The sequence below is a fragment of the Heloderma suspectum genome, chromosome W (assembly GCF_057233095.1).
Source record: "Heloderma suspectum isolate Gila_16-S chromosome W, 16-S_ref, whole genome shotgun sequence".
In the NCBI taxonomy this organism is placed as follows: domain Eukaryota; kingdom Metazoa; phylum Chordata; class Lepidosauria; order Squamata; family Helodermatidae; genus Heloderma; species Heloderma suspectum.
The window spans coordinates 21,182,501-21,197,500 of NC_139475.1; positions in this window are offsets into that span (position 1 = coordinate 21,182,501).

A 15,000-nucleotide genomic window follows, 5' to 3' on the forward strand; every position below is an offset into this window, starting at 1 on the left:
TTAGGGTTAGGGTTAGGGTTAGGGTTAGGGTTAGGGCTAGGTTTATCATTAGGGTTAGGGCTAGGGTTAGGGTTAGGGTTAGGTTTATGATTATGGTTAGGGTTTTGGTTAGGTTTAGTGGTAGGCTTTGGGTTAGGGTTAGGGCTAGGGTTTGGGTTAGGGTTTGGGTTAGGGTTAGGGTTAGGATTAGGGCTAGGGCTAATCTTAGGGCTAGGGCTAGGGCTAGGGTAACGGTTAGGACATGCGTTAGAGCTAGAGTTAGGGCTAGCGTTAGGGTTCAGGTTCAGTTTAGGGTTACAGTTTGAGTTAGGGGTAGGGGTAGGGTAGGGTTAGGGCTAGGGTTAGGGCTAGGCCTAGGGTTAGAATTAGGGCTAAGGTTAGGTTTAGGGTTAGGGTTAGCGTTAGGGTTAGTGCTAGGGTTACGTTTAGGGTTAGGGATAGGGTTAGGTTTAGGGCTCGGGTTAGGGTTAGGGTTACGGTTATGGTTAGGGTTTGGGTTAGGGTTCGGGTTAGTGGTAGGGGTTGGGTTAGGGTTAGGGCTAGGGTCAGGGTTGGGGCTAGGGTTAGGGTTAGGGTTATTGTAAGTGAGAGGGTTAGGGCTAAGCCTAGGGTTATGCTTAGGGTTAGGGATACTGTTTGGGTTAGGGTTAGGGTTAGGGTAAGGGTTTGGGTTAGGGTTAGGGCTAGGGTGAGGTTTAGGGTTAGGGTTAGGGTTAGTTCTAGGGTTAGGGTTATCGTTAGGGTGACGCTTTGGGCTAGGGTTAGGGTTAGGGTTAGGGTTAGGTTTAGGGTTAGGGTTAGGGTTCGGGCTAGGGCTAGGGTTAGGGCTAGGGCTAGGGCTACGGATAGGGCTAGGGTAAGGTCTAGGGTTAGGGCTAGGGCTAGGGTAAGGGTTAGGGCTAGGGTTAGAACAAGAGCTAGGGCTAGGATTAGGGTTAGGGTTACAGTTAGTGAGAGGGTTAGGGCTAAGGCTAGTGTTAGGGTGAGATTTAGGTTTAGGGATATGGTTTTTTGTTAGGGTTAGGGTTATGGTTAGCATTAGGATTAGGGTTAGGGCGAGGGTTAGGTCGAGGGTTAGGGTTAGGGCTAGGGTTAGGGTTAGGGTTAGGGTTAGGGTTAGGGTTAGGGTTAGGGTTAAGGTTAGGGTTAGGGTTAGGGTTAGGGTTAGGGTTAGGGTTAGGGTTAGGGCTGGGGTTGGGGTTTAGGTTAGGGTTAGGGTTACGGTTGGGGTTGTGGTTGGTGTCGTGTTGTGGTTGGGGTTGGGGTTAGGGTTTGAGTTTGGGTTCGGGTTCCGGATAGGGTTAGAATTAGTGTTAGGGTTAGGGTTAGGGCTAGGGCTAGGGTTAGGGGTAGGCTTAGGTTTAGGGATACGGTTTGGATTAGGGTTAGGGTTAGGGCTAGGGTTTGGGTTAGGGTTAGGGTTAGGATTAGGGCTAGGGCTAGTGTTAGGGCTACGGCTAGGGTAACGGTTAGGACATGCGTTAGAGCTAGAGTTAGGGCTAGCGTTAGGGTTCAGGTTCAGTTTAGGGTTACAGTTTGAGTTAGGGGTAGGGGTAGGGTAGGGCTAGGGCTAGGGTTAGGGCTAGGCCTAGGGTTAGAATTAGGGCTAAGGTTAGGTTTAGGCTTAGGCTTAGCGTTAGGGTTAATGCTAGGGTTACGTTTAGGGTTAGTGATAGGGTTAGGTTTAGGGCTCGGGTTAGGGTTAGGGTTACTGTTACGGTTAGTGTTTGGGTTAGGGTTAGGGTTAGTGGTAGGGGTTGGGTTAGGGTTAGGGCTAGGGTCAGGGTTTGGGCTAGGGTTAGGGTTAGGTTTATGGTAAGTGAGAGGGCTAGGGCTAAGCCTAGGGTAAGGGTCAGGGTTAGGGTTAGGGATACTGTTTGGGTTAGGGTTAGGGTTACGGTTAGGGTTAGGGTTAGGGTTAGGGTTAGGGTTAGGGCTAGGGTTATCATTAGGGTTAGGGCTAGGGTTAGGGTTAGGGTTAGGTTTATGATTATGGTTAGGGTTTTGGTTAGGTTTAGTGGTAGGCTTTGGGTTAGGGTTAGGGCTAGGGTTTGGGTTAGGGTTAGGGCTAGGGTCAGGTTTGGGGCTAGGGTTAGGGTTAGGGTTATCGTAAGTGAGAGGGTTAGGGCTAAGCCTAGGGTTATGCTTAGGGTTAGGGATACTGTTTGGGTTAGGGTTAGGGTTAGGGTAAGGGTTTGGGTTAGGGTTAGGGCTAGGGTGAGGTTTAGGGTTAGGGTTAGGGTTAGTTCTAGGGTTAGGGTTATCGTTAGGGTGACGCTTTGGGCTAGGGTTAGGGTTAGGGTTAGGTTTAGGGTTAGGGTTAGGGTTCGGGCTAGGGCTAGGGTTAGGGCTAGGGTTATTGTAAGTGAGAGGGTTAGGGCTAAGCCTAGGGTTATGGTTAGGGTAAGGGATACTGTTTGGGTTAGGGTTAGGGTTAGGGTTAGGGTAAGGGTAAGGGTTAGGGTTAGGGTTAGGGTTAGGGCTAGGGTGAGGTTTAGGGTTAGGGTTAGGGTTAGGGTTACGTCTAGGGTTAGGGTTATCGTTAGGGTGACGCTTTGGGCTAGGGTTAGGGTTAGGGTTAGGGTTAGGGTTAGGGTTCGGGTTCGGGTTCAGGCTAGGGCTAGGGTTAGGGCTAGGGCTAGGGCTACGGATAGGGCTAGGGTTAGGGCTAGGGCTAGGGTTAGTGTTAGGTTTAGGGCTAGGGTTCGGGTTAGGGCTAGAGTTCGGGTTAGGGTTAGGGTTCGGGTTAGGTATACGGTGAGGGCTAGGGTTAGGGTGAGGGCTATGTTTAGGGTTAGGGTTAGGGTTAGGGTTAGGGTTAGGGTGAGAGTTAGGGCTAGGGCTAGGGCTAGGGCTAGGGCAAGGGTTAGGGCAAGGGCTATGGTTAGGGTTAGAGTTCGGGTTAGGGTTACGGTTGTGGATGCGGTTGGTGTTGTGTTGTGGTTGGGGTTGGGGTTAGGGTTTGAGTTTGGGTTCGGTTCGGGTTAGGGTTAGGGTTAGGGTTGGGGTTGGGGTTAGGTTTAGGGCTAGGGCTAGGGCTAGGGCTAGGGTTAAAGCTAGGGCTAGGGCTAGGGTTAGGGTTAGCGTTAGGGTTAGCGCTAGGGCTAGGGTTAGGGTTAGGGGTGGGGTTAGGGTTAGGGTTAGCGCTAGGGCTAGGGTTAGGGTTAGGGTTAGGGGTAGGGTTAGGGTTAGGGTTAGGGTTAGGGCTAGGGTTAGGTTTAGGGCTAGGGATAGGTTTAGGGATAGGGTCTGGGCTAGGGTTAGGTTTAGGGTTAAGGCTCGGGCTAGGGCTAGGGATAGGGCTAGGGCTAGGGCTAGGGCTAGGTCTAGGGCTAGGGTTAGGGTTACGGTTAGGGCTAGGGTTCGGGTTAGGGCTAGGGTTCGGGTTAGGGTTAGGGCTGGGTAACTGTTAGGACATGCGTTAGAGCTAGAGTTAGGGCTAGCGTTAGGGTTCAGGTTCAGTTTAGGGTTACAGTTTGAGTTAGGGGTAGGGGTAGGGTAGGGCTAGGGCTAGGGTTAGGGCTAGGCCTAGGGTTAGAATTAGGGCTAAGGTTAGGTTTAGGGTTAGGGTTAGCGTTAGGGTTAGCGCTTGGGTTACGTTTAGGGTTAGGGATAGGGTTAGGTTTAGGGCTCGGGTTAGGGTTAGGGTTACGGTTATGGTTAGGGTTTGGGTTAGGGTTAGGGTTAGTGGTAGGGGTTGGGTTAGGGTTAGGGCTAGGGTCAGGGTTGGGGCTAGGGTTAGGGTTAGGGTTATTGTAAGTGAGAGGGTTAGGGCTAAGCCTAGGGTTATGGTTAGGGTTAGGGATACTGTTTGGGTTAGGGTTAGGGTTAGGGTTAGGGTAAGGGTTAGGGTTAGGGTTAAGGATAGGGTTAGGGCTAGGGTGAGGTTTAGGGTTAGGGTTAGGGTTAGGGTTAGGGTTAGGTCTAGGGTTAGGGTTATCGTTAGGGTGACGCTTTGGGCTAGGGTTAGGGTTCGGGTTAGGGTTAGGGTTAGGGTTCGGGTTCGGGTTCGTGCTAGGGCTAGGGTTAGAGTTAGGGCTAGGGCTAGGGCTACGGATAGGCTAGGGTTAGGGCTAGGGCTAGGGTTAGGGCTTAGGTTAGGGTTAGGGTTAGGGTTAGGGTTAGGTATAGGGTGAGGGCTAGGGTTAGGGTGAGGGTTCTGGTTAGTGTTAGGGCTAGGGTGAGCATTAGGGTTAGGGCTACGGTTATGGTTAGGGTTTGTATTAGGGTTAGTGGTAGGCTTTGGGTTAGGGTAAGGTCTAGGGTTAGGGTTAATGTTAGGGCTAGGGCTAGGGTTAGGTTTGGGGTTACGGTTAGGGTTACGGTTAGGGTTAGGGTTAGTGTTAGAGTTAGGGCTAGGGTTGGGGTAGAGGTTAGGGTTAGGGTTAGGGTTAGGGTTAGGTTTACGGTTGTGGTTGCTGTTGGTGTTGTGTTGTGGTTGGGGTTGGGGTTAGGGTTTGAGTTCGGGTTCGGTTCGGGTTAGGGTTAGGGTTTGGGGTAGGTTTATGGTTTGGGTTAGGGTTAGGGTTGGGGTTGGGGTTAGGTTTAGGGCTAGGGCTAGGGCTAGGGTTAAAGCTAGGGCTAGGGCTAGGGTTAGGGTTAGCGTTAGGGTTAGCGCTAGGGCTAGGGTTAGGGTTAGGGTTAGTGCTAGGGTTAGGTTTAGGGGTAGGGATAGGTTTAGGGATAGGGTCTGGGCTAGGGTTAGGTTTAGGGTTAAGGCTCGGGCTAGGGCAAGGGCTAGGGCTAGGGCTAGGGCTAGGGTTAGTGTTAGGGTTAGGGCTAGGGTTCGGGTTAGGGCTAGAGTTCGGGTTAGGGTTAGGGTGGGGTTAGGGCTACGGCTAGGGTTTGGGCTTGGGTTAAGGTTAGGGTTAGGGTTAGGGATAGGACTAGGGATAGGGATAGGGATAGGGATAGGGATAGGACTAGGGATTGGGATAGGGATAGGGATAGGGCAAGGGTTAGGTCAAGGGCTATTGTTACGGTTAGGTTTAGGGTCAGTGTGAGGGCTATGGTTAGGGTGAGGGTGAGGGTTACGGCTAGGGTTAGCATTAGGGTTAGGGCTGGCGTTAGCGTTAGCATTAGAGTTAGGTTTAGGTTTAGGGTTAGGGTTAGGGTTAGGGTTAGGGCTAGGGCTAGGGCTACGGTTAGGGCTTGCGTCATGGCTAGGGTTAGGGTTCGGTGAGGTTTAGTGTTCGGAGTAGAGTTAGGGTTAGGGTGAGGGCTAGGTTTAGGGTGAGGGTTAGTTTTAGGGTTAGGGTTGGGCTAGGGTTATCATTAGGGTTAGGGCTAGGGTTAGGGTTAGGTTTATGATTATGGTTAGGGTTTTGGTTAGGTTTAGTGGTAGGCTTTGGGTTAGGGTTAGGGCTAGGGTTTGGGTTAGGGTTTGGGTTAGGGTTAGGGCTAGGGTGAGGTTTAGGGTTAGGGTTAGGGTTAGGTCTAGGGTTAGGGTTATCGTTAGGGTGACGCTTTGGGCTAGGGTTAGGGTTAGGGTTAGGGTTAGGGTTAGGGTTAGGGTTCGGGCTAGGGCTAGGGTTAGGGCTAGGGCTAGGGCTACGGATAGGGCTAGGGTTAGGGCTAGGGTTAGGGCTTAGGTTAGGGTTAGGGTTAGGGTTATGGTTCGGGTTAGGTATAGGGTGAGGGCTATGGTTAGGGTGAGGGTTCTGGTTAGTGTTAGGTCTAGGGTTAGCATTAGGGTTAGGGCTACGGTTATGGTTAGGGTTTGTGTTAGGGTTAGTGGTAGGCTTTGAGTTAGGGTAAGGTCTAGGGTTAGGGCTAGGGCTAGGGTAAGGGTTAGGGCTAGGGTTAGAACTAGAGCTAGGGCTAGGGTTAGGGTTAGAGTTCAGTTTTAGTTGAGGGTTACAGTTTGGTTTAGGGGTAGGGGTAGGGGTAGGGTTAGGTCTAGGCCTAGGGTTAGGGTTAAGGCTATAGTTAGGTTTAGGGTTAAGGTTAGGGTTAGCGCTAGGGTTAGGCTTAGGGTTAGGGTTAGGGCTAGGGTTAGGTTAAGGGCTCAGGTTAGGGTTAGGGTTACGGTTCTGGTTCTGGTTAGGGTTTGGGTTAGCGTTAGGGTTAGTGGTAGGTGTTGGGTTAGGGTTAGGGATAGGGATAGCGTTTAGGCTTGGATTAGGGTTAGGGTTACAGTTAGTGAGAGGGTTAGGGCTAAGGCTAGTGTTAGGGTGAGATTTAGGTTTAGGGATATGGTTTTTTGTTAGGGTTAGGGTTATGGTTAGCGTTAGGATTAGGGTTAGGGCTAGGGTTAGGTCGAGGGTTAGGGTTAGGGTTAGGGTTAGGGTTAGGGTTAGGGTTAAGGTTAGAGTTAGGGTTAGTGTTAGGGTTAGGGTTAGGGTTTGGGTTAGGGTTAGTGTTAAGGTTAGAGTTAGGGTTAGGGTTAAGGTTTGTGTTAGGGTTAGGGTTAGTGTTCGGGCTAGGGCTAGGGTTACTGCTAGGGCTACAGTTAGGGCTAAGGTTAGGGCTAGGGTTAGGGCTAGGGTTAGGGCTTGGGTTAGGGTTAGGGCTAGGGCTAGGGCTAGGGCAAGGGTTAGGCAAGGGCTATGGTTAGGGTAAGGGTTAGGGTTAGGGTGAGGGTGAGGGTTAGGGCTAGGGCTAGGGCTAGGGCTAGGGCTAGGGCAAGGGTTAGGGCAAGGGCTATGGTTAGGGTTAGAGTTCGGGTTAGGGTTACGGTTGGGTTTAGGGTGAGGGTCAGGACTAGGGTTAGGGTGAGGGTTAGGGTTAGTGTTAGGGCCTGGGTTAGCATTAGGGTCAGGGCTACGGTTAGGGTTAGGGGAGGGGTAGGGGTAGGATTAGGGTAGGGTTAGGGTTACGGCTATGGTTAGGGTTAGGGCTCGGACAAGGGTTAGGTCTAAGGCTAGGATTAGTGTTAGGGTTAGGGCTATGGCTAGGGCTTGGGCTAGGGCAAGGGTTAGGGTTAGGGTTAGGGTTAGGTATAGGGTGAGGGCTAGGGTTAGGGTGAGGGTTCTGGTTAGTGTTAGGGCTAGGGTGAGCATTAGGGTTAGGGCTACGGTTATGGTTAGGGTTTGTATTAGGGTTAGTGGTAGGCTTTGGGTTAGGGTAAGGTCTAGGGTTAGGGCTAGGGTTAGGGTTAATGTTAGGGCTAGGGCTAGGGTTAGGTTTGGGATAGGGATAGGGATAGGGATAGGGATAGGGATAGGGATAGGGATAGGGATAGGGCTAGGGCTAGGGCAAGGGTTAGGTCAAGGGCTATTGTTACGGTTAGGGTTAGGGTCAGTGTGAGGGCTATGGTTAGGGTGAGGGTGAGGGTGAGGGTTACGGCTAGGATTAGCGTTAGGGTTAGGGCTGGCATTAGCGTTAGCATTAGAGTTAGGTTTAGGTTTAGGTTTAGGGTTAGGGTTAGGGTTAGGGTTAGGGCTAGGGCTAGGGCTACGGTTAGGGCTTGCGTCATGTCTAGGGTTAGGGTTCAGTGAGGTTTAGGGTTAGGAGTAGAGTTAGGGTTAGGGTGAGGGCTAGGTTTAGGGTGAGGGTTAGTTTTAGGGTTAGGGTTAGGGCTAGGGTTATCATTAGGGTTAGGGCTAGGGTTAGGGTTAGGTTTATGATTATGATTAGGGTTTTGGTTAGGTTTAGTGGTAGGCTTTGGGTTAGGGTTAGGGCTAGGGTTTGGGTTAGGGTTAAGGTTAGAGTTAGGGTTAGGGTTAGGGTTTGGGTTAGGGTTAGGGTTAAGGTTAGAGTTAGGGTTAGGGTTAGGGTTTGTGTTAGGGTTAGGGTTAGTGTTCGGGCTAGGGCTAGGGTTACTGCTAGGGCTACAGTTAGGGCTAAGGTTAGGGCTAGGGTTAGGGCTAGGGTTAGGGCTTGGGTTAGGTTTAGGGCTAGGGCTAGGGCTAGGGCTAGGGCTAGGGCAAGGGTTAGGCAAGGGCTATGGTTAGGGTTAGGGTTAGTGTTAGGGTAAGGGTTAGGGTTAGGGTTAGGGTTAGCGTGAGGGTTAGGGCTAGGGCTAGGGCTAGGGCAAGGGTTAGGGCAAGGGCTATGCTTAGAGTTAGAGTTAGGGTTAGGGTTAGGGTTGGGGTTAGGGTGAGGGTCAGGGCTAGTGTTAGGGTGAGGGTTAGGGTTAGTGTTAGGGCCAGGGTTAGCATTAGGGTCAGGGCTACGGTTAGGGGTAGGGGTAGGGGTAGGGGTAGGGGTAGGATTAGGGTAGTGTTAGGGTTACGGCTATGGTTAGGGTTAGGGTTAGGGTTAGGGTTAGAGTTTGGGCAAGGGTTAGGGCTAGAGTTCAGGTTAGGTTTAGGGTAGGGTTAGGGCTAGGGCTAGGGTTAGGGTTAGGGTTACGGTTAGGTTTAGGGCGAGGGCTAGGGCTAGGGCTAGGGTTTGTGTTAGGGTTACTGCTAGGGCTAGGGCTAGGGTTAGTGTTAGGGTTAGGGTTAGGGTTAGGTTTAGGTGTAGGGTTAGGGTTAGGCTTAGGGGCAGGTTTAGGGGTAGGGCTAGGGTTAGTCGTAGTGTTAGAGCTAGGGCTAATCTTGGGATAGGGATAGGGATAGGGATAGGGATAGGGTTAGTGTTAGTGTTAGGGCTCGGGCTAGGGTTAGGGTTAGGGTTAGGGTTAGGGTTAGGGTTAGGGTTAGGTTTAGGTGTAGGGTTAGGGTTAGGCTTAGGGGCAGGTTTAGGGGTAGGGCTAGGGTTAGTTGTAGTGTTAGAGCTAGGGCTAGGGCTTGGGATAGGGATAGGAATAGGGATAGGGATAGGGATAGGGATAGGGATAGGGATAGGGTTAGTGTTAGTGTTAGGGCTAGGGCTAGGGTTAGGGTTAGGGTTAGGGTTAGGGTTAGGGTTAGGGTTAGGGCTAGGGTTAGGGTTAGGGTTAGGGTTAGGGCTAGGGTTAGGGTTAGGGTTCGGGCTAGGATTAGGGCTAGGGTTAGGGCTAGGGCTAGGGCTAGGGTAACGGTTAGGGCTAGGGTTGGAGCTAGAGCTAGGGCTAGGGTTAGGGTTCAGGTTCAGGTTCAGTTTAGGGTTACAGTTTGGGTTAGGGGCAGGGGTAGGGGTAGGGGTATGGTTACGGCTAGGCCTAGGGTTAGGGCTAGGGCTAGGGTTAGGTTTAGGGTTAGCGTTAGAGTTAGGATTAGCGCTAGGGTTAGGGTTATGGTTAGGGTTAGGGTTAGGTTCAGGTTTAGGGCTCGGGTTAGTGTTAGGTTTAGGGTTACGGTTCTGGTTAGGGTTTGGGTTAGGGTTAGGGTTAGGGTTTGGGCTAGGATTAGGGTTAGGGTTACAGTTAGTGAAAGGGTTAGGGCTAAGGCTAGGGTTAGGGTGAGATTTAGGTTTAGGGATATGGTTTTTTGTTAGGGTTAGGGTTATGGTAAGCGTTAGGATTAGGGTTAGGGCAAGGGTTAGGCAAGGGCTATGGTTAGGGTTAGGGTTAGTGTTAGGGTAAGGGTTAGGGTTAGGGTTAGGGTTAGCGTGAGGGTTAGGGCTAGGGCTAGGGCTAGGGCAAGGGTTAGGGCAAGGGCTATGCTTAGAGTTAGAGTTAGGGTTAGGGTTGGTGTTAGGGTGAGGGTCAGGGCTAGTGTTAGGGTGAGGGTTAGGGTTAGTGTTAGGGCCAGGGTTAGCATTAGGGTCAGGGCTACGGTTAGGGGTAGGGGTAGGGGTAGGGGTAGGGGTAGGATTAGGGTAGTGTTAGGGTTACGGCTATGGTTAGGGTTAGGGTTAGGGTTAGGGTTAGGGTTAGAGTTTGGGCAAGGGTTAGGGCTAGAGTTCAGGTTAGGTTTAGGGTAGGGTTAGGGCTAGGGCTAGGGTTAGGGTTAGGGTTACGGTTAGGTTTAGGGCGAGGGCTAGGGCTAGGGCTAGGGTTTGTGTTAGGGTTACTGCTAGGGCTAGGGCTAGGGTTAGTGTTAGGGTTAGGGTTAGGGTTAGGTTTAGGTGTAGGGTTAGGGTTAGGCTTAGGGGCAGGTTTAGGGGTAGGGCTAGGGTTAGTCGTAGTGTTAGAGCTAGGGCTAATCTTGGGATAGGGATAGGGATAGGGATAGGGATAGGGTTAGTGTTAGTGTTAGGGCTCGGGCTAGGGTTAGGGTTAGGGTTAGGGTTAGGGTTAGGGTTAGGGCTAGGGTTAGGGTTAGGGTTAGGGCTAGGGTTAGGGTTAGGGTTAGGGCTAGGGTTAGGGTTAGGGTTCGGGCTAGGATTAGGGCTAGGGTTAGGGCTAGGGCTAGGGCTAGGGTAACGGTTAGGGCTAGGGTTGGAGCTAGAGCTAGGGCTAGGGTTAGGGTTCAGGTTCAGGTTCAGTTTAGGGTTACAGTTTGGGTTAGGGGCAGGGGTAGGGGTAGGGGTATGGTTACGGCTAGGCCTAGGGTTAGGGCTAGGGCTAGGGTTAGGTTTAGGGTTAGCGTTAGAGTTAGGATTAGCGCTAGGGTTAGGGTTATGGTTAGGGTTAGGGTTAGGTTCAGGTTTAGGGCTCGGGTTAGTGTTAGGTTTAGGGTTACGGTTCTGGTTAGGGTTTGGGTTAGGGTTAGGGTTAGGGTTTGGGCTAGGATTAGGGTTAGGGTTACAGTTAGTGAAAGGGTTAGGGCTAAGGCTAGGGTTAGGGTGAGATTTAGGTTTAGGGATATGGTTTTTTGTTAGGGTTAGGGTTATGGTAAGCGTTAGGATTAGGGTTAGGGCTAGGGTTAGGTCGAGGGTTAGGGTTAGGGTTAGGGTTAGGGTTAGGGTTAGGGTTGGGGTTAAGGTTAGAGTTAGGGTTAGGGATAGGGTTTGGGTTAGGGTTAGGGTTAGTGTTCGGGCTAGGGCTAGGGTTACTGCTAGGGCTACGGTTAGGCCTAGGGTTAGGGCTAGGGGTAGGGCTTGGGTTAGGGTTAGGGTTAGGGCTAGGGCTAGGGCTAGGGCTAGGGCAAGGGTTAGGGTTAGGGTTAGGGCTGGGGCTAGGGCTACGGTTAGGGCTAGGCTTAGGGCTAGGGTTAGGGCTTGGTGAGGGTTAGGGTTAGGGTTGGGGTTAGGGTGAGGCCTAGGTTTAGGGTGAGGGTTAGTTTTAGGGTTAGGGTTAGGGCTAGGGTTATCATTAGGATTAGGGCTAGGGTTAGGGTTAGGTTTATGATTATGGTTAGGGTTTTGGTTAGGTTTAGTGGTAGGCTTTGGGTTAGGGTTAGGGCTAGGGTTTGGGTTAGGGTTTGGGTTAGGGTTAGGGTGAGGATTAAGGCTATGGCTAGGGTTAGGGTTAATGTTAGGGCTAGGGCTAGGGTTAGGTTTGGGGTTACGGTTAGGGTTAGGGTTAGGGTTAGAGTTAGGGCTAGGGTTGTGGTTGAGGTTAGGGTTAGGGTTAGGGTTAGGCTTAGGGTTACGGTTGTGGTTGCGGTTGGTGTTGTGGTTGGGGTTGGGGTTAGGGTTTGAGTTCGGGTTCGGTTCGGGTTAGGGTTAGGGTTAGGGTTAGGGTTGGGGTTGGGGTTAGGTTTAGGGCTAGGGCTAGGGCTAGGGCTAGGGTTAAAGCTAGGGCTAGGGCTAGGGTTAGGGTTAGCGTTAGGGTTAGCGCTAGGGCTAGGGTTAGGGTTAGGGGTAGGGTTAGGGTTAGGGTTAGGGTTAGTGCTAGGGCTAGGGTTAGGGGTAGGGGTAGGGTTAGGGTTAGGGTTAGGGTTAGGGTTAGGGCTAGGGTTAGGTTTAGGGGTAGGGATAGGTTTAGGGATAGGGTCTGGGCTAGGGTTAGGTTTAGGGTTAAGGCTCGGGCTAGGGCTAGGGATAGGGCTAGGGCTAGGTCTAGGGCTAGGGTTAGCGTTACGGTTAGGGCTAGGGTTCGGGTTAGGGCTAGGGTTCGGGTTAGGGTTAGGGTGGGGTTAGGGCTACGGCTAGGGTTAGGGCTTGGGTTAGGGTTAGGGTTAGGGTTAGGGTTAGGATTAGGGCTAGGGCTAGTCTTAGGGCTAGGGCTAGGGCTGGGTAACTGTTAGGACATGCGTTAGAGCTAGATTTAGGGCTAGCGTTAGGGTTCAGGTTCTGTTTAGGGTTACAGTTTGAGTTAGGGGTAGGGGTAGGGTAGGGCTAGGGCTAGGGTTAGGGCTAGGCCTAGGGTTAGAATTAGGGCTAAGGTTAGGTTTAGGGTTAGGGTTAGCGTTAGGGTTAGCGCTAGGGTTACGTTTAGGGTTAGGGATAGCGTTAGGTTTAGGGCTCGGGTTAGGGTTAGGGTTACGGTTATGGTTAGGGTTTGGGTTAGGGTTAGGGTTAGTGGTAGGGGTTGGGTTAGGGTTAGGGCTAGGGTCAGGGTTGGGGCTAGGGTTAGGGTTAGGGTTATTGTAAGTGAGAGGGTTAGGGCTAAGCCTAGGGTTATGGTTAGGGTTAGGGATACTGTTTCGGTTAGGATTAGGGTTAGGGTTAGGGTTAGGGTAAGGGTTAGGGTTAGGGTTAGGGTTAGGGTTAGGGCTAGGGTGAGGTTTAGGGTTAGGGTTAGGGTTAGGGTTAGGGTTAGGTCTAGGGTTAGGGTTATCGTTAGGGTGACGCTTTGGGCTAGGGTTAGGGTTAGGGTTAGGGTTAGGGTTAGGGTTCGGGTTCGGGTTCGGGCTAGGGCTAGGGTTAGGGCTAGGGCTAGGGCTACGGATAGGGCTAGGGTTAGGGCTAGGGTTAGGTCTTAGGTTAGGGTTAGGGTTAGGGTTAGGTTTATGGTTCGGGTTAGGTATAGGGTGAGGGCTAGGGTTAGGGTGAGGGTTCTGGTTAGTGTTAGGGCTAGGGGTAGCATTAGGGTTAGGGCTACGGTTATGGTTAGGGTTTGTGTTAGGGTTAGTGGTAGGCTTTGAGTTAGGGTAAGGTCTAGGGTTAGGGCTAGGGCTAGTGTCAGGGTTAGGGCTAGGTTTAGAACTAGAGCTAGGGCTAGGGTTAGGGTTAGGGTTCAGTTTTAGTTTAGGGTTACAGTTTGGTTTAGGGGTAGGGGTAGGGGTAGGGGTAGGTCTAGGCCTAGGGTTTGGGTTAAGGCTATAGTTAGGTTTAGGGTTAGGGTTAGGGTTAGCGCTAGGGTTAGGCTTAGGGTTAGGGTTAGGGCTAGGGTTAAGTTTAGGGCTCGGGTTAGGGTTAGGGTTACGGTTCTGGTTCTGGTTAGGGTTTGGGTTAGCGTTAGGGTTAGGGTTAGTGGTAGGTGTTGGGTTAGGGTTAGGGCTCGGGATAGAGTTTAGGCTAGGATTAGGGTTAGGGTTACAGTTAGTGAGAGGGTTAGGGCTAAGGCCAGTGTTAGGGTGAGATTTAGGTTTACGGATATGTTTTTTTGTTATGGTTAGGGTTATGGTTAGCGTTAGGATTAGGGTTAGGGCTAGGGTTAGGTCGAGGGCTATTGTTACAGTTAGGGTTAGGGTCAGTGTGAGGGCTATGGTTAGGGTGAGGGTGAGGATGAGGGTTACGGCTAGGGTTAGCATTAGGGTTAGGGCTGGCATTAGCGTTAGAGTTAGGTTTAGGTTTATGGTTAGGGTTAGGGTTAGGGTTAGGGTTAGGGCTAGAGCTAGAGCTACGGTTAGGGCTAGCGTTATGGCTAGGGTTAGGGTTCGGTGAGGTTTAGGGTTAGGAGTAGAGTTAGGGTTAGGGTGAGGGCTAGGTTTAGGGTGAGGGTTAGTTTTAGGGTTTGGGTTAGGGCTAGGGTTATCATTAGGGTTAGGGCTAGGGTTAGGGTTAGGTTTATGATTATGGTTAGGGTTTTGGTTAGGTTTAGTGGTAGGCTTTGGGTTAGGGTTAGGGCTAGGGTTTGGGTTAGGGTTTGGGTTAGGGTTAGGGTTAGGATTAGGGCTAGGTTAATGGTTAGGACATGCGTTAGAGCTAGATTTAGGGCTAGCGTTAGGGTTCAGGTTCAGTTTAGGGTTACAGTTTGAGTTAGGGGTAGGGGTAGGGTAGGGCTAGGGCTAGGGTTAGGGCTAGGCCTAGGGTTAGAATTAGGGCTAAGGTTAGGTTTAGGCTTAGGCTTAGCGTTAGGGTTAGCGCTAGGGTTACGTTTAGGGTTAGGGATAGGGTTAAGTTTAGGGCTCGGGTTAGGATTAGGGTTACGGTTATGGTTAGGGTTAGGGTTAGGGTTAGTGGTAGGGGTTGGGTTAGGGTTAGGGCTAGGGTCAGGGTTGGGGCTAGGGTTAGGGTTAGGGTTATTGTAAGTGAGAGGGTTAGGGCTAAGCCTAGGGTTATGCTTAGGGTTAGGGATACTGTTTGGGTTAGGGTTAGGGTTAGGGTAAGGGTTTGGTTTAGGGTTAGGGCTAGGGTGAGGTTTAGGGTTAGGGTTAGGGTTAGGGTTAGGTCTAGGGTTAGGGTTATCGTTAGGGTGACGCTTTGGGCTAGGGTTAGGGTTAGGTTTAGGGTTAGGGTTAGGGTTCGGGCTAGGGCTAGGGTTAGGGCTAGGGCTACGGATAGGGCTAGGATAAGGTCTAGGGTTGGGGCTAGGGCTAGGGAAAGGGTTAGGGCTAGGGTTAGAACTAGAGCTAGGGCTAGGATTAGGGTTAGGGTTACAGTTAGTGAGAGGGTTAGGGCTAAGGCTAGTGTTAGGGTGAGATTTAGGTTTAGGAATATGGTTTTTTGTTAGGGTTAGGGTTATGGTTAGCGTTAGGATTAGGGTTAGGGCTAGGGTTAGGGTTAGGGTTAGGGTTAGGGTTAAGGTTAGGGTTAGGGTTAGGGTTAGGGTTAGGGTTAGGGTTAGGGTTTGGGTTAGGGTTAGGGTTAGTGTTCGGGCTAGGGCTAGGGTTAATGCTAGGGCTACGGTTAGGGCTAGGGTTAGGGCTAGGGTTAGGGCTTGGGTTAGGGTTAGGGTTAGGGCTAGGGCTAGGGCTATGGCAAGGGTTAGGGCAAGGGCTATGTTTAGGTTTAGGGTTAGGGTTAGGGTTAGGGTTAGGGTTAGGGTGAGGGTGAGGGTTAGGGCTAGGGCTAGGGCTAGGGCTAGGGCAAGGGTTAGGGCAAGGACTATGATTAGGGTTAGAGTTCGGGTTAGGGTTACGGTTGGGGTTAGGGTGAGGGTCAGGACTAGGGTTAGCGTGAGGGTTAGGGTTAGTGTTAGGGCCAGGGTTAGCATTAGGGTCAGGGCTACGGTTAGGGTTAGGGGTAGGGGTAGGGGTA